The following is an 18,955-nucleotide window of genomic DNA, read 5'->3' as shown; positions in this document are numbered from 1 at the left end:
GGTTGGCAGCAGCTGCAGTGAAACCCCGGGAAAGGTAGTTTGGCAGTACCCGGGTCTGAGCTAGAGACTCGGGGATCATGGAATTGTCTCCCCAATGCCAGAATGGAATTGGGGTGACAATTCCATGATCCTAGACATGTTACATGGCCATGTTCGGAATTACCATTGTGACGCTATACATATGTCGTGACATATGTATAGTGCACGCGTGTAATGGTGTCCCCGCACTCACAAAGTACGGGGAATTTGCCCTGAACAATGTGGGGGCACCTTGGCTAGTGCCAGGGTGCCCACACACTAAGTAACTTAGCACCCAACCTTTACCAGGTAAAGGTTAGACATATAGGTGACTTATAAGTTACTTAAGTGCAGTGGTAAATGGCTGTGAAATAACGTGGACGTTATTTCACTCAGGCTGCAAGGGCAGGCCTGTGTAAGAATTGTCAGAGCGCCCTATGGGTGGCAAAAGAAATGCTGCAGCCCATAGGGATTTCCTGGAACCCCAATACCCTGGGTACCTCAGTACCATATACTAGGGAATTATAAGGGTGTTACAGTATGCCAATGTAAATTGGTGAAATTGGTCACTAGCCTGTTAGTGACAAGTTGGAAAGAAATGAGAGAGCATAACCACTGAGGTTCTGGATAGCAGAGTCTCAGTGAGACAGTTAGTCATAACACAGGTAACACATACAGGGCACACTTATGAGCACTGGGGCCCTGGCTGACAGGGTCCCAGTGACACATACAACTAAAACAACATATATACAGTGAAATATGGGGGTAACATGCCAGGCAAGATGGTACTTTCCTACAGTTGCACCCCTCTTCCACAGGAAATCCTGGAAATGCTTTGAAGGGCACAGATGGTGCCCTCCTTGCATAAGCCAGTCTACACCGGTTCAGGGATACCCCCAGCCCTGCTCTGGTGTGAAACTGGACAAAGGAAAGGGGAGTGACCACTCCCCTGACCAGCACCTCCCCAGGGGAGGTGCCCAGAGCTCCTCCAGTGTGTCCCAGACCTCTGCCACCTTGAATGCAGAGGTGTGAGGGCACAATGGAGACCTCTGAGTGGCCAGTGCCAGCAGGTGACGTCAGAGACCCCTCCGGATAGGTGCTTACCTCTCTCTGTAGCCAATCCTCCTCTGAGGGCTATTTAGGGTCTCTCCTGTGGGTTTCTCACCAGATTACGAATGCAAGAGCTCACCAGAGTTCCTCTGCACTTCTCTCTTCGACTTCTGCCAAGGATCGGCCGCTGACTGCTCCAGGACGCCTGCAAAACCACAACAAAGTAGCAAGAAGACTGCCAGCAACATTGTAGCGCCTCATCCTGCCGGTTTTCTCGACTGTTTCTTGGTGGTGCATGCTCTGAGGGCTGTCTGCCTTCACTCTGCACTGGAAGCCAAGAAGAAATCTCCCGTGGGTCGACGGAATCTTCCCCCGCCAACGCAGGCACCAAACGTCTGCATCACCGGTCCATCCTGACGAGCGTGGTCCCTGGAACACAGGAGCTGGGTCCAAGTGTCCCTGACAGTCCAGTGGCCCTTCTGTCCAAATTTGGTGGAGGTAAGTCCTTGCCTCCCCATGCCAAACAGTAATCCTGTGTACTGCGTGAACTGCAGCTGCTAGGGCTTCTGTGCACAGCCCAGGTCCCCAGCACTCCTTCCTGCATTGCCCAATGCGCTGAGTTGGACTCCGACTTCGTGGGACCCTCTTTTGTTGTGCTGAGACAACCGCTGTGCTCAGATCTTCTGAATGCCTGTTCAGGTGCTTCTGCGGGTACTGCCTGCTTCTGCGTGGGCTCTCTGTGTTGCTGAGTGCCCCCTCTGTCTCCTCCTCCAAGGGGTGACCTCCTGGTCCTTCTTTGGCCCTGGCAGCACCCAAAACCTTCAACCGCGACTCTTGCAGCTAGCAAGGCTTATTTGAGGTCTTTCTGCATGGAAACAACTCCGCATCCTTCAGCACGCCGTGGGACATCTTCTGACCAAAGGAGAAGTTCTTGGCACCTTCCGTTGTTGCAGAATCTTCGGCTTCTTCTACCCGGAGGCAGCCCTTTTGCACCTTCATCCGGGGTTTAGTGGGCTCCTGCCCCCCGGACACTTGCGTGACTCTTGGACTTGGTCCCCTTCCTTTACAGGTCCTCAGGTCCAGGAATCCGTCTTCAGTGCTTTGCAGTCAGTTGTTGTCTTTACAGAATCCCCTATCTCGACTTCCCTGTCTTTCTGGGGTAGGAGGGTAACTTTACTCCTACTTTTCAGGGTCTTGGGGTGGGGTATCTTGGACACCCTTAGTGCTTTTTTACACTCCCAGCAACCCTCTACACACTACACTAGTCCTGAGGTCCATTCGTGGTTCGCATTCCACTTTTGGAGTATATGGTTTGTGTTGCCCCTAGGCCTATTGTATCCTATTCCATTCTATTGTGTTCTACGGTGTTTGCACTACTTTTCTAACTGTTTACTTACCTGATTTTGGTTTGTGTGTATATTTTGTGTATATTACTTACCTCCTAAGGGAGTATATCCTCTGAGATACTTTTGGCATATTGTCACTAAAATAAAGTACCTTTATTTTTAGTAACTCTGAGTATTGTGTTTTCTTGTGATATAGTGCTATGTGATATAAGTGGTATGGTAGGAATTTTGCATGTCTCCTAGTTCAGCCTAAGCTGCTCTGCTATAGCTACCTCTATCAGCCTAAGCTGCTAGAACACTTCTAATCTACTAATAAAGGATAACTGTACCTGGCACAAAGTGTAAGTACCACAAGGTACCCACTATAAGCCAGGCCAGCCTCCTATATTGGTGGTGCAGCGGTGGGATAAGTACTTGTAACTGCTTTACCACTTTGTCATTGGTGCTTTTCATAAGAAAAACATATACCAAATACCTCAGAATATACACAGTAACCTGAACAGTTTAACTTTCCTTCTCTAAAACGTTCTCAAACGTTTCTGAAAACTTAAAAAAGTTTTCAAAAGTTTGAAAAAGTTTTTCTCTGTTCTTTAAAAATCTCTAAAAACTATTTTCTCTCTCTATCCTAAACCTTTTCTGTCATGTCTGCAGTAGAGCTTACTGCCACAGTTGTCCAGGCAACATATGGGAATCTAAACTTTAAAAGTTTGAGGGGTCTCTACATTGAAAGAGGTTTAGCAATTGGCAAGAATCCTACAAAAGATCTTCTGCTTAGCCTTCTCCTAGAAAGTGACCAGAACCAGTCTGGCCCATCCCAGGAGCAGGAGGTAGAAGGGGGGTACCCAGCCAGACGCAGAGGAGTCCCCTGAGGATGCTGGGGAGGGTTCTTCCAAGGACCTGTTAGCTAACAGGCCATCTACTGACACTAGTAGTGGGAGGGGGTCACACATTAGTAGGGCACCTTTCACTCCTAAAGATCAGGTTACTAGAGTCCAGTCAGTTAGGGACAGGTCCAACTCTGCCAATTCCCACATTTCTTCTGTGTCTCGCAATTCCCAAGCCTCCCACCCTGAGGATAACTTAATGGAAAGGGAACTCAGAAAGCTGAGGTTGGAAGAGGCCAGGCTGAAGCTTAAACAGCAGCAGCTGGCCTTGGATAGGGAATCTCTGGATGTGGAAAGGGAAAGGCAGAGGTTGATGTTAGTTCCCCATGGTGGCAGCAGCAGTGTTTTTGATAGCAATCCTGTTAGAGAGCAAGATTCCAGAAACATGCATAAGATAGTCCCCCCTTACAAAAAGGGGGATGACATTAAGTGGAGTTGGAGGCTCATGCAGCAATGCTGGGCATTCCTGGGCATATTTTTGCTTTGACAAGGGCTCAGGCCAAAAAGAAAAAAGGAAGGGAAACTTGGATCCTGGAACAATGGACCAAGTGCTCCCAAAAGCTAGGGGTAGGAAGGGTAAATCCTTGCCCACTATCCCTCCCTCACCAGAAGATTCCCCTTTTGAGGAAGAGGAATCCACTCCCTGTGCAGAACCTACACCTGATGAGCTGGCAGCAGACACTGCTGAGCTTTTGGGTGCAGGGGGCCTGCCAGGGAATAGCTGAGTGTGGCACAGCAGACCTGTCCCACACTAGAGGGTTTGAGACAGCAAGCACAGCAGAATGGGGATGTCAGTGATAGCCATAAGGTGTATTGGGAAGACAACCTCCTGTATACTGAATAAAAGGGACCCTAAACCTGGAGCTGCCAGGAGATTGGTCATCCCTTTGCAATACAGAGAGTTTCTTCTTACCTTGGCACATGACATTCCTTTGGCTGGGCATTTGGGCCAAAGGAAAACTTGGGACAGACTTCTTCCCCTGTTTCACTGGCCTCATATATCAGAGGACACCAAAGAGTTTTGTCGCTCTAGTGTGACCTGCCAAGCCAGTGGCAAGACTGGTGGCACTCCAAAGGCCCCCTTAATTCCACTTCCTGTGGTTAGGGTGCCCTTTGAAAGGGTAGGGGTTGGCATAGTTGGCCCCCTTGACCCTCCAGCAGCTTCAGGCAATAGGTTTATCCTTGTGGTAGTGGACCATGCCACTAGGTATCCTGAAGCCATCCCCTTAAGGACCACTACAGCTCCTGCAGTGGCAATGGCCCTCCTGGGAATCTTTTCCAGGGTGGGCTTCCCTAAGGAAGTGGTGTCAGACAGAGGTAGTAACTTCATGTCTGCATACCTCAAAGCAATGTGGAAGGAGTGTGGTGTAACATACAAGTTCACTACTCCTTATCATCCACAAACAAATGGTCTGGTTGAGAGGTTTAATAAAACTCTCAAAGGTATGATAATGGGACTCCCTGAAAAACTCAGGAGATGGGATGTCCTGTTACCTTGCCTTCTTTTTACTTACAGGGAGGTACCTAAAAAAGGAGTGGGCTTTAGCCCCTTTGAACTCCTCTTTGGGCACCCTGTGAGAGGTCCCCTTGTGCTTGTTAAGAAGGGTTGGGAACAACCTTTAAAAGCTCCTAAACAAGACATTGTGGATTATGTACTTTGCCTAAGATCAAGAATGGCTGAGTACATGAAAAAGGCCAGTAAAAACCTTCAGGCCAGCCAGGAGCTGCAACAGCAATATCATGACCAGAAGCCTGTCCTGACCCAGTACCACTCTGGACAGAAGGTGTGGGTATTGGAGCCTGTGGCCCCAAGAGCACTCCAGGACAAGTGGAGTGGACCCCATCTAATTGTTGAGAAAAAGGGAGAGGTTACCTACTTGGTAGACCTAGGCACTGCCAGGAGTCCCCTTAGGGTGCTCCATGTCAACCGCCTGAAACCCTACTATGACAGGACTGATCTCACCCTGCTCATGGCAACTGATGAGGACAGGAAAAAGAGAGTGACCCTCTCCCTGATCTCTTCTCCACCACTGAAGCTGATGTCTTAGTGGAGGGAGTAGTACTTGCAGACTGTCTTACTGCAGAGTAGAAGGACAACAGTGTAAATCCCTTAAGTCAGTTTTCTGAACTCTTCTCACTAATACCAGGTACCACTACTTGGTGTGAGCATACAATCAATACTGGAGATAGTTTACCTGTCAAAAGTAAGATTTATAGGCAACCTGACCATGTCAGGGACTGCATTAAACAAGAGGTTCAGAAAATGTTAGACTTAGGAGTGATTGAGCCTTCAGAAAGCCCATGGGCTAGCCCAGTGCTGCTGGTTCCAAAGCCTCACAGTAAGGATGGTAAAAGAGAGATGAGGTTTTGTGTTGACTATAGAGGGCTCAACCAAGTAACGAAGACGGATGCTCACCCTATACCCAGGGCAGATGAGCTGATAGATACACCGGCTTCTGCCAAGTATCTAAGCACTTTTGATTTAACTGCAGCGTATTGGCAGATTAAATTATCAGAAGATGCTAATCCCAAAACTGCATTTTCAACCATTGGAGGGCACTATGAATTCACTGTGATTCCCTTTGGTCGGAAGAATGCACCTGCCACTTTTCAAAGGTTGGTGAACACAGTCCTGCAAGGGTTGGAAGCTTTTAGTGCAGCATATCTAGATGATATAGCTGTCTTTAGCTCCACCTGGGATGATCACCTGGTCCACCTGTGGAAAGTTTTGGAGGCCCTGCAAAAGGCAGGCCTCACTATCAAGGCCTCAAAGTGCCAGATAGGGCAGGGGAAAGTGGTTTATCTGGGCCACCTGGTAGGTGGGGAAGGATAAGTTACTTACCTGTAAATCCTAGTTCTCTTCCAGGGGTATCCTCATCAAAGTCATAAACATTGAATATTCCCGCCCTTGTGCGGGGACCCCGGAGTATATATAAAATACACACATATTATACATGTGTAAAACAGCAATGCAGGCTATAATGTTAAAACAGGCTAAAATGCTTTATTTCTATGAAGTTTTTTGTTTTTTTTTATATTATAAAATTACAATAGAGAATAAATATCTACCCAAGCCCCCAAAAATGGGCTTAGGGAAGTAAGCAGCAGTAAACTCTAGAGAAAAAGAGAAAAAAACTGCATTGAAAAACAATGGAGCATTCTTAGCCAATAGGCTGCATGCAGGTTAACACAGGAGAACCATAAAAACTTTGGCACCGTGCCTTTAAGACCCTGAGCACCTCCAGTATCCCACCATGCCTCAGGGGTGAAGGAAAGGTGACAGTTGGTTCACAGTTAGGTCAGTTCTTTTTTACGGTGACAATCTGTGTAACTGATTCAAAATACAGTCTGTCCTGCACTTCTAGGAGACGTGCGTCCGGGGAGGAGGGTGGGTTGTTTATGACTTTGATGAGGATACCCCTGGAAGAGAACTAGGATTTACAGGTAAGTAACTTATCCTTCTCTTCCAGGGGATCCTCATCAATAGTCATAAACATTGAATAGATTAGCAAGCCCATCCCTAAACTCTGCGGACTGTCCGATAGAAGTGTAGGAATAGATACGTATTATGCAAATAAATTTCTCAGAGAGGCCTGCCCCACTTGGGCATCCGCTCTTGCATCTGAGTCTAAACAGTAATGTCTAGTAAACGTATGTACAGACTTCCATGTAGCAGCCTTACAAATCTCAGATATTGGAACATTGTTAAGGAGGGCAGCAGTAGCCGCTTTTCCCCTTGTGGAATGCGCTTTAGGCCTCGCTAGTAATTGTTTATTAGCCAGGTGGTAAGTATTAACAATACAAGAAACTATCCATCTTGATATCGTTCGTTTAGATGCTGCCTCTCCTGTCCTCAAATGACCATAATTTACAAACAAGCGGTTAGAGTGTCTAATCGATTTTGTCTTATCCAGATAAAATTTTAGCACTCTTTTCAAGTCTAAGGAGTGCAATGCTTTCTCTGCCGGAGTCTCCGGATTGGGAAAGAAAGTCGGTAAAGATATTGTCTGATTGATATGGAATTCTGACACCACCTTCGGAAGGAAAGATGGGTGAGTTCGCAGAACCACTCTATTGTCATGAAAAACTGTGTACGGTTCTTTGGAAGACAAAGCCTGGATTTCGCTGACCCTCCTCGCTGAAGTAATGGCCACTAAAAAAGCCGTCTTCCACGTAAGGTGTTGTAAAGAGGCCTTATGTATAGGCTCAAAAGGAGGGCCCATAAGTTTTGCCAATACTATGTTCAGTTCCCATGGAGGAGAAGGTCTCCGAATGGGCGGAAAAACTTTTTTCAAACCTTCTAAGAAATCCTTGACTACAGGTTTATTAAAGAAGGATTCCTGAGAAGGTGACTTGCGATAGGCTGTAATAGCAGACAAATGTACCTTAATAGATGATACCTGCAGACCGGACTTTGCCAGATGAAGCAAATAGGACAGTATGACATCCTCCTGAGCCCGTATGGGATTCTGACCTTGTTGACAGCACCATATGTAGAATCTCTTCCACTTAAAAGCGTAAGAACGCCGCGTGGAAGGCCGTTTGGACTCTTTCAAGATGTTCATGCACTCCTGTGAGAGCCCTAGGTGCCCATACTGCAGGAATTCAGGAGCCATGCTGTTAAGCTCAGAGAGGGTAGGTTGGGATGTAGAATCCTGCCCTCCATTCTGCTCAGACGATCCGGTCTGCACGGCAGCCTCCTGTGAGGTCTTTCCGATAGGTTGAGGAGATCTGTGTACCAGAATTGACGGGGCCATTGTGGCGCTATTAGAATCATTCTGGTTCTGGATCTGTAAAGTTTGTTGATCACTGGCGGTATGAGGGGAATCGGCGGAAAAGCGTAGAGAAATATCCCTGACCAGTCGATCAACAGGGCATTCCCTCGAGATCCCAGACGGTAGAACCTGGATGCGAAGTCTGGGCATTTCTTGTTTACTTCGTCTGCGAAGAGGTCCAGTTGAGGCTGACCCCATTGAGCAAAGATGTATTCTGCGACTTCGCCGTGTAGGACCCAATCGTGAGCGTCCTCTAGGTGTCTGCTCAGAAAATCTGCTTCCACGTTTTGTTGACCTGGCAGGTGAACCGCTGTAAGTGACATTCCTCTGGCCAGGAGCCAATGCCATATCGCTTGGGACTCTCGAGATAGGGGTAGGGATCTCGTTCCCCCCTGTTTGTTCAAATAATACATCGTGGTTGTATTGTCCGTTTGTATTAGGAGAGTTTTCCCCTGAATTATTGGTATGAAAGACTTGAGAGACAGATGGACCGCTCTGAGTTCTAGCAGATTGATGTGGTATTGCTTTTCCTTGTCTGACCACAGGCCCTGAGCTTGAAGGGGACCCAGATGAGCCCCCCATCCCTGAAGAGATGCATCCGTTACCAGAGTGTCGGATGGAACTACCTGGTGAAACGGAGCACCCACTGACAGGTGAGGTCTGTGCATCCACCATCTCAATGACTGAAGTGCTACTGCCGGTAGTCGCACTCTGTCCTCCCAGCGACCTGTCCTTTGGCTCCAGTTGCTCTCCAATGCCTCTTGGAGGGGCCTCATGTGGAGTCTGGCATTTGGGACAATAAAAATGCATGATGCCATGGAGCCCAGCAGCGATGTCACCTGATGTGCCGTAGGTGCGTTGGCTCTCAACAGGTCCTGACACTTCCTGTCTATTGAGGATAGTCGTTCCTCCGAAGGATACACTCTTTGGAGTTCTGTGTTTATGATAGCTCCCAGGTAGTGAAGGTTCTGTGTTGGAATCAAGGTTGACTTTTGGTAATTGACCTGAAGACCTAGAGACTCGCAAACTCCGAGCACAATGTCCCGATGGCTTCTCGCCTGCTCCGGAGAAGAAGCCTTCAGTAACCAGTCGTCTAGGTATGGATATATGAATATCTTTTGTTTTCGAAGATGCGCCGCTACCACTGCCATACATTTCGAGAAGACGCGTGGGGCAGATTTCAGGCTAAATGGTAGAACTCTGAACTGGTAATGCTGTAACGCTACTTGGAAGCGCAGGAATTTTCGATGTTTGGGAGCTATTGGGATGTGAAAATATGCATCCTGCAGGTCGATGGAGCACATCCAGTCTCCCTGATGTAGCTGAGGGAAAATCTGGTGAAGCGCTAGCATCCTGAACTTCTGTTTCCTTATGTATTTGTTCAGCAGCCGTAGGTCCAGAATTGGCCTGAAAACGCCCTCTCGACCCTTCTTCGCCACCAGAAAGTAACGGGAGTAAACCCCCTTTCCTCTGTGCGCAGGTGGAACCTTTTCTATGGCATTCTTTTGTAGGAGGGCGAGAGCCTCTTTGCGCAGCAGGCTGAGATGAGATGGATTGCCTTTGGTTGGTGGCAAGTGTGGTGGAGGCTGTTTGAAAAGAAGAGAGTAGCCATGTTCGACAATATTGAGCACCCATTTGTCTCTTGTGATAGAGTGCCACTCGTGAAGATAAGCTGTAATACTTCCCCCCACCGGAGTGGTGTACAGTGTCGAGGGAAGCGAGATCTCATTGTTTGGCCGGCGCTTTCGGAGTGGACTGTGGAGGTCTACTTGACCCTCGCTCCCTTGTGTTCCTTCGCTGAAAAAGAGGGCGTCCCTGCCGTTGCTGTGACCTTTGGGACCAGTGAGGGTTTTGAACCCTCTGCTGGAAAGGGCGCCTGTCATAAGGCCTATACCTCCGCCTGAAATCTTTCTTTCTTTCCAGGCCCACTGCCCTCATGGTATCCACCTCGGTCTTCATGCGGGCCATTTCCTCGTCTGCATGGGCACCAAATAGAGAGTTCCCGGCGAATGGGAGATTCAGGATGCGTTGTTGTGCTTCCTGCTTTAAACCAGTGAGCCTCAGCCAGGAAGACCTCCTTGCACAGATTCCATGCGCGTACCCATGTGCAGCTAAATCCGCCCCATCTGCTGCCGCGCTGATAACCTGGTTGGATACCAGGCATCCTTCTTGCAGGATCTCTTGAAAATCTTGTCTGTCCTCTCTGGGCAATTTCTCTGTGAATCTATTGAGAGAGTCCCACAGAGAACGATCATACCTGCCCAGGAGTGCAGAAGCACTGGAGACTTTCATTGCCGAAGCCGCCATCCCGCATATCTTTCTCCCCAGAGAGTCTAGATGCCTGCTCTCTTTATCCGGGGGGACCGTGGATGATGATGCCACCGAGTGGGTCTTTCGGGCTGCGGCTAATATTACTGAGTCCGGTGGCGGATCCTTCCTGAGGAACAAAGGGTCCTGTTCGGGAGCCTTGTATTTTTTGAGAATCCTAGCCGGGGCAGATTTGATCGAGGCTGGGGCCAGAAAAGTGTCCATGGTTGGCTGCAACAAACCAGGCACTAGAGGCAGCAGCTTTTTTGATGCTGATCTCTGTTGTAGAGTCTCAAAGATGACTGACGAGGAGGTAGATGGCTCTGGAACCTCTATGTTTAGTTTCTGCGCTTCTCTTAACAGCACCTCGTTAAACGTGGTAATGTCATCCACCGGTGAGACCCTAGCAGGTGGAGAATCTGTTAGGGTGGGGGAGTAACGCCCGACAGATGATCCTGACGACGACCAAGAGGGTGTTCTTCTTCGTGAACGAGACCTGGATCGTCGTTGAGAACGAGACCTGCTGCGAGACGCTGTAGCAGAGCACCCAGGCCTCGCGGCCGGTTGACGAGGAGCAGAACGAGCCCGTCCTGCCCTTGCTGTCGGTGATGGCGTTCTTGGCAGGGAGGCAGTAGGCGAGTACATTCGCGAATATTGCGAATCCGGGGAGGCCACTGGTCTGTTAAGGCTCTCTAGCCATCTTGGAGATAGATTGATGGGCGAGACATGCCCAGATGATGCCGCTCTTGAACGAGATGAGTCGCTCGGTATGGAGACCACTGGAGATGGTGCGGCCTTGTCTGGCGTGGGGCGATGTTCTACTCTCTGCGGGACAGGTAAAACCTGTGTCGACGTCTGTGTCAACGTCGAAGGGCGCCCCACCGGTTGCTCTTGCCTCGACGTTGAGTGCCTCGACGTAGAGTGTCTCGACGTCGAACGGCGATCTTTGGACCTCGACCTGCTCGCCGTCGTGTGCCTCGACGTGGAGCGGTGGGAAGCCGACGGCGGATGTCTCTCATGCCGTCGTGGCGATTTTGACGCCGTGTCTCTTGACGTCGGGGGGCGCACAGCCTTTGGCGGCGACCGGGCACGCCGGCGATGGCTCGACGTCGATCGGCGGGCTGCCGTCGACGGAGACCTGCCCCTGCGATGGTGTTCCCTCGACGCCGTCTCCTTCCATGTCGGGTGTGTCGCCGTCGACGGCGATCTATGCCGGTGAGACAGTGGTAGCGACGACGTCGACGGGGAACAAACAGGTACTTTCCTACCTGCTGACGTCGACCTAGCCATTCTCTCCTGAGAATGGCCTGCTGGTTGTCTGGGAAGTGAAGAGGACGATGTTTTCTGCCTCTCCTGAAGCCCATGTAGCCTGATCTTTTCTCTGTCCTTCAGAGTCCTCTTTGACATATTCTTGCAGTGCTTACAAGTGTCAGGGCAGTGACTCTGAGGCAGGCACACTATACACAGAGAGTGTGGGTCTGACTGGGCCTTCTTCTTCCCACAAGCAGGGCATTTGACAAAAAGTGAAGGCATTTTTCTGTCAGGAAAAAACTGCCAAGCTCAGACAAAGATGTTATCTGACGAATGAAAAATGAAAAAACGCTTTTTTAAAGGATTTTTCTGAGAAAAACTCAGAAAAACTGAGAGCTCAATGCTCCAGGATCCTTTCAGAAGAAGCTGGAAAAAAGAACTGACCTAACTGTGAACCAACTGTCACCTTTCCTTCACCCCTGAGGCATGGTGGGATACTGGAGGTGCTCAGGGTCTTAAAGGCACGGTGCCAAAGTTTTTATGGTTCTCCTGTGTTAACCTGCATGCAGCCTATTGGCTAAGAATGCTCCATTGTTTTTCAATGCAGTTTTTTTCTCTTTTTCTCTAGAGTTTACTGCTGCTTACTTCCCTAAGCCCAGTTTTGGGGGCTTGGGTAGATATTTATTCTCTATTGTAATTTTATATTATAAAAAAAAAAAAAATACTTCATAGAAATAAAGCATTTTAGCCTGTTTTAACATTATAGCCTGCATTGCTGTTTTACACATGTATAATATGTGTGTATTTTATATATGCTCCGGGGTCCCCGCACAAGGGCGGGAATATTCAATGTTTATGACTATTGATGAGGATCCCCTGGAAGAAAACAGACTGAACCACTGCAGGGGAAGATCCAGACCATCATGGAATTGTCTCCCCCTAGAATTCAAACCCAGGTGAGAGCCTTTTTAGGCCTCACAGGGTACTACAGGAGGTTTCTTAAGAATTATGGCTCCATTGCAGCTCCTCTTAATGACCTCACTAGTAAGAAGATGCCTAAAAAGGTATTGTGGACAGCTAGCTGTCAAAAAGCTTATGATGAGCTCAAACAGGCCATGTGCTCTGCACTTGTCCTAAAACGTCCTTGCTACTCCAAAAAGTTCATTGTCCAGACTGGAGCTTCTCAATTGGGGGTTGGGGCAGTGCTATCACAGCTTAATACTGAGGGCCAGGATCAACCTGTTGCTTTTATCAGCAGGAGGTTGACCGCTAGAGAAAAGCATTGGTCTTCCATAGAGAGGGAGGCCTTTGCTGTGGTCTGGGCACTGAAAAAGTTGAGACCATACCTGTTTGGTACTCACTTTATTGTTCAGACAGACCACAAACATCTACTTTGGCTAAAACAAATGAAAGGTGAAAACCCTAAATTGTCGAGGTGGTCCATATCCCTACAGGGAATGGACTATACAGTGGAACATAGACCTGGGAGTACCCACTCCAATGCAGATGGACTCTCCAGATATTTCCACTTAGACAATGAAGACTCATCTGGGCAAGGTTAGCCTTATTGTCCCTCGTTTGGGAGGGGGGGTTGTGTAGGAAAGTACCATCTTGCCTGGCATATTACCCCAATTTTTTACTTGTATGTATGTTTCTTTTTGCCTGTGTCACTGGGATCCTGCTAGCCGGGACCCCAGTGCTCATAAAGTGTGCCCTGTATGTGTTCCCTGTGTGGTGCCTAACTGTATAACTGAGGCTCTGCTAACCAGAACCTCAGTGTTTATGCTCTCTCTGCTTTTAAAAATGTCACTGCAGGCTAGTGACTAATTTTACCAATTCTGATTGGCACACTGGAACACCCTAATAATTCACTAGTACATGGTACCTAGGTACCCAGGGTATCGGGGTTCCAGGAGATCACTATGGGCTGCAGCATTTCTTTTGCCACCCATAGGAAGCTCAGACAATTCTTACACAGGACTGCCACTGCAGCCTGAGTGAAATAACGTCCATGTTATTTCACAGCCATTTTACACTGCACTTAAGTAACTTATAAGTCACCTATATGTCTAACCCTCACTTATTGAACGTTAGGTGCAAAGTTACTTAGTGTGAGGGCACCCTGGCACTAGCCAAGGTGCCCCACATTGTTCAGGGCAATTTACCCGGACTTTGTGAGTGCGGGGACACCATTACACACGTGCACTACATATAGGTCAATACTTATATCTAGCGCCACCATGGTAACTCCGAACATGGCCATCTAACATGTCTAGGATCATGGAATTGTCACCTCAATACCATTCTGGTATTGGGGGGACAATTCCATGCATCCCTGGGTCTCCAGCATAGAGCCCGGGTACTCCTAAACTAACCCTTTGGGGTTTTCTCTGCAGCTACCGCTGCTGCCAACCCTCAGACAGGTTTCTGCCCCCCTGGGGCCTGGGCAGCCCAGTCCCAGGAAGGAAGAACAAAGGATTTCCTCTGAGAGACGGTGTTACACCCTCTCCCTTTGGAAATAGGTGTTAAGGGCCTGAGAGGAGTAGCCTCTCCTGGCCTCTGGAAATGGTTTGAAGGGCACAGATGGTGCCCTCCTTGCATAAGCCAGTCTACACCGGTTCAGGGATCCCCCCAGCCCTACTCTGGCGCAAAACTGGACAAAGGAAAGGGGAGTGACCACTCCCCTGACCAGCACCTCCGCAGGTGTGAGGGCATAATGGAGACCTTTGAGCGGCCAGTGCCAGCAGGTGATGTCAGAGACCCCTCCTGATAGGTGCTTACCACTCTCTGTAGCCAATCCTCCTCTGAGGGCTATTTAGGGTCTGTCCTGTGGGTTTCTCACCAGATAACGAATGCAAGAGCTCACCAGAGTTCCTCTTCACTTCTCTCTTTGACTTCTGCCAAGGATCGACGGCTTACTGCTCCAGGACACCTGCAAAACCATAACAAAGTAGCAAGAAGACTACCAGCAACATTGTAGAACCTCATCCTGCCGGCTTTCTCAACTGTTTCCTGGTGGTACATGCTCTGAGGGCTGCCTGCCTTCACCTTGCACTGAAAGCCAAGAAGAAATCTCCAGTGGGTTGACGGAATCTTCCCCCTGCCAACGCAGGCACCAAACTTCTGCATCACCGGTCCTCTGGGTCCCCTCTCATCCTGACAAGCGTGGTCCCTGGAACACAGGAGCTGGATCCAAGTGTCCCCAACAGTCCAGTGGCCCTTCTGTCCAAATTTGGTGGAGGTAAGTCCTTGCCTCCCCACGCCAGACAGTAATCCTGTGTACTGCGTGAACTGCAGCTGCTAGGGCTTCGGTGCACTTTTACAAGACTTCCTTCGTGCACAGCACAGCCCAGATCCCCAGCACTTCGTCCAGATTTGCCCAACTCGCTGAGTTGGACTCTGACTTCGTGGGACCCTCTTTTGTTGTGCTGAGACGACCGCTGAGCTCAGATCTTCTGAACGCCTGTTCAGGTGCTTCTGCGGGTGCTGCTTGCTTCTGAGTGGACTCTCTGTGTTGCTGAGTGCCCCCTCTGTCTCCCCCTCCAAGGGGCGACCTCCTGGTCCTTCCTGGGCCCTGGCAGCACCCAAAACCTTCAACCGCGACTCTTGCAGCTAGCAAGGCTTGTTTGCGGTCTTTCTGCGTGGAAACAATTCTGCATCCTCCAGCACGCTGTGGGACATCTTCTGACCAAAGGAGAAGTTCCTGGCACCTTCTGTTGTTGCAGAATCTTCAGTTTTGTTCCACCCGGAGGCAGCCCTTTTGCACCTTCATCCGGGGTTTAGTGGGCTCCTGCCCCCCCTGGACACTTTCATGACTCTTGAACTTGGTCCCCTTCCTTTACAGGTTCTCAGGTCCAGGAATCCGTCTTCAGTGCTTTGCAGTCAGTTGTTGTCTTTGCAGAATCCCCTATGTCGTCTTTACTGTCTTTCTGGGGTAGCAGGGTAACTTTACTCCTACTTTTCAGGGTATTGGGCTGGGGTATCTTGGACACCCTTAGTGCTTTCCTACACTCCCAGCGACCCTCTCAGACTACACTAGGCCTGAGGTCCATTCGTGGTTCGCATTCCACTTTTGGAGTATATGGTTTGTGTTGCCCCTAGGCCTATTGTCTCCTATTGCATTCTATTGTGTTCTACAGTAGTTGCACTACTTTTCTAACTGTTTACTTACCTGATTTTGGTTTGTGTGTATATATTTTGTGTATATTACTTACCTCCTAAGGGAGTATATCCTCTGAGATACTTTTGGCATATTGTCGCTAAAATAAAGTACCTTTATTTTTAGTAACTCTGAGTATTGTGTTTTCTTGTGATGTAGTGCTATATGATATAAGTGGTATGGTAGGAGCTTTGCATGTCTTCTAGTTCAGCCTAAGCTGCTCTGCTATATCTACCTCTATCAGCCTAAGCTGCTAGAACACTTCTAATCTACTAATAAGGGATAACTGGCCCTGGCACAAGGTCTTAGTACCACAAGGCACCCACTATAAGCCAGGCCAGCCTCCTACAACCCACCCCCAACGAAGGACAATAAGACTAACCTTGCCCAGTTGAGTCTTCACTGTCTAAGTAGAAATATCTGGAGGGTCCATCAGTATTGGAGTGCTTACTCCCAGGTCTATCTTTTACTGTATAGTCCATTCCCTGTAGGGAGATGGATCACCTCAACAATTTGGGATTCCACCTTTTATTTTCTTAAGCCATAGGAGGGGCTTGTGGTCTGTTTGAACAAGGAAGTGAGTGCCAAACAGGTTTGACCTCAGCTTCTTCAAGGCCCAGATCACCGCAAAGGCCTCCCTCTCAATGGCTTACCAATGCTTTTCTCTAGGTTTCAACATAGATTTATCCTGGCCCTCTTCATAGAGAAAGTACTGCCCCTATCCCTACCTCAGAAGCATATTTCCGGACAATGAATTGTTTTCAATAGTCAGGGCTTCTTGGAATGGGAACAGAGCACATGCCCTGTTTGAGGTCATCTGAGGCTTTCTGCCAGCTAGCTGTCCATAAGACTTTCTTGGGCATCCTTTGGATGTGAAGTCATTTAAGTGGGCTACAACGAATCCATACCCTTTTATGAACCTTCTGTAGTACCCAGTCAGGCCTAAGAAAGCTCTGACTTGGGTGTGACTGGTAGGGGCAACCCAAAGACAGCTATATCATCTAGATAAGCTGCACTGACGCTTTCCAAGCTTTGGAGAACTTTGTTCACCAACCTTTGAAATGTTGCAGGGGCATTCTTCAAACCAAAGGGCATCGCTGTGAAGAGATAATGCCTACTAGGTGTTGAGAATGCTGTTTTTGCTTTTGCTGCATCAAATAACTTGATCTGCCGATATCCTGCAGTCAAGTCAAATGTGCTGAGATAATTGGCTGCAGCTAAAGTATGTATTAGTTTGTCTGCTCTTGAAATTGGATGGGCATCAGTCCTAGTGATTGCATTGAGGCCTCTGTAATCAACACAAAACCTAATTTCTCTTTTTCCATTTTGGGAGTCAGGCTTGGGTACCAAGACTCCAGGACTAGCCCAAGGGCTGTCTGAAGGCTCAATGACTCCCAACTCAAGCATCTTTTGCACTTCTGCTTTGATGCATTCTCCGACATGGTCAGGCTGCCTACTGATCATACTTTTCACAGGCAGACTATCACCGGTGTTAATATCATGTTCACACCAGGTGGTTTGTCCAGGGGTCAAAGAAAAGAGTTGTGAGAACTGACTGAGGAGATTCCTGCAGTCAGATTGTTGCTGGTAAGAGAAGCAATCTGCGAGGACTACTCCCTCCACTGAACCATCTGCTGAGTTGTAGGAGAAGAGATCAGGGGAAGGGTCACTCGCTTCTTCCTGACCTTCATGAGTGGCCATGAGTAAAATCATGTCAGCTCTGTCATAATAAGGCTTCAGGTGATTCACTGAAGCACCCTGTGGGGGCTTCTAGGAGTGTCCAGGTCAACCAAATAGGTGACCTCACCCTTCTTCTCCAAGGTAGTGTGGGGGCCACTCCACTTATCTTGGAGTGCCCTGGGAGCCACAAGCTCAAGGACCACCACCTTCTGTTCTGGCTGATAAACAGCCTTCTGGTAATGCCACTGCTTTTGCAGTTCTTGGCTAGCCTCAAAGTTTTTGCTTGCCCTCTTCATGTACTCTGCCATTCTAGACCTTAGGTCTAGTACATAACTACTATGTCTTGCTTGAGGGTTTTGAGAGGTTGCTCCCAGTCCTCTCTTACAAGAGCAAGTGGACCCATAACTGTGTGTCCAAACATAAGCTTAATTGGACTACAGCCAACTCTCTTCTGTGGAACGTCCCTGTAGGCGAAAAGGAGTCAAGGCAGTAGGACATCCCATCTCCTCCTGAGTTTTTCAGAGAGTCCCATGATCATGCCTTTTAAGGTTTTGTTGAATCTTTCAACTAAATCCTTTGTTTGTGGATGGTAAGGGGTGGTGAATTTATATGTTACACCACACTCCTTCTACATAGCTTTAAGTTATGCAGACATGAATTTTCGACCTCTGTCTGACACCACCTCCTTAGGAAAAGCTACCCTGGAGAAAATTCACAGGAGGGCCTTGGCCACTGTAGGGGCTGTAGCGGGCCTAAGAGGGATTGCTTCTGGGTACCTGGTGGTATGCTCCACTACCACCAGTTTAAATATGTTCCCAGATGCAGTTGGAGGGCCTAAGGGGCCAACAATGTTTATCCCCACCCTCTCAAAATGGTACCCCAACCACTGGGAGTGGATTTAGGGGGGGCCTTTGGATTGCCTCCTGTCTTGCCAGGTGGCACAGGAGTGACTAAACTTCTTTATGTCTTCAGACATATGAGGCCAGTAAAAGTGAGAGACAAGCCTGTCCCAAGTCTTGCTTTGCCCCAAATAGTCTGCCAGGGGAATATCATGTGCTAAGGTCAATAAGAACTCCCTAAACCTTTGATTAATGACCAACCTCCTGGCTGCACCAGGTTGGGTGGCCCTTGCCTCAGAGTAAAGGAGACCATTGTCCCAGTAGAATTCATGGGTCCCACTGATATCCCCTGCTTTCTGAGCAGAAGCCTGCTGTCTCAGGGTTTCTTGAGAAAGACAGGACTTCTGTCCCAGGCTAAGTTTCTCGCTGGTGGGTCCCCCTCCACCTAAGAGCTCAGCTGTATCAGCTTTAAGCTCCTCTGGTGCAGGTTCCCCCCATGTGGCAGATTCCTCTTCCTGAGAAGTGTGATCCTCACCTGAAGCCTGGGCAGGGGGTCATTTCTTACCCTAACTGCAGTTCTTTTTGGGAGTCTCCTGGGCCATTTCTCCAGGCATTATTGACTTAAACTTACAATATAAGTTCTACA

Source organism: Pleurodeles waltl, chromosome 7, assembly GCF_031143425.1.
Source record: "Pleurodeles waltl isolate 20211129_DDA chromosome 7, aPleWal1.hap1.20221129, whole genome shotgun sequence".
NCBI classification, from domain to species: Eukaryota; Metazoa; Chordata; class Amphibia; order Caudata; family Salamandridae; genus Pleurodeles; species Pleurodeles waltl.
This window is presented reverse-complemented; position numbering follows the sequence as displayed.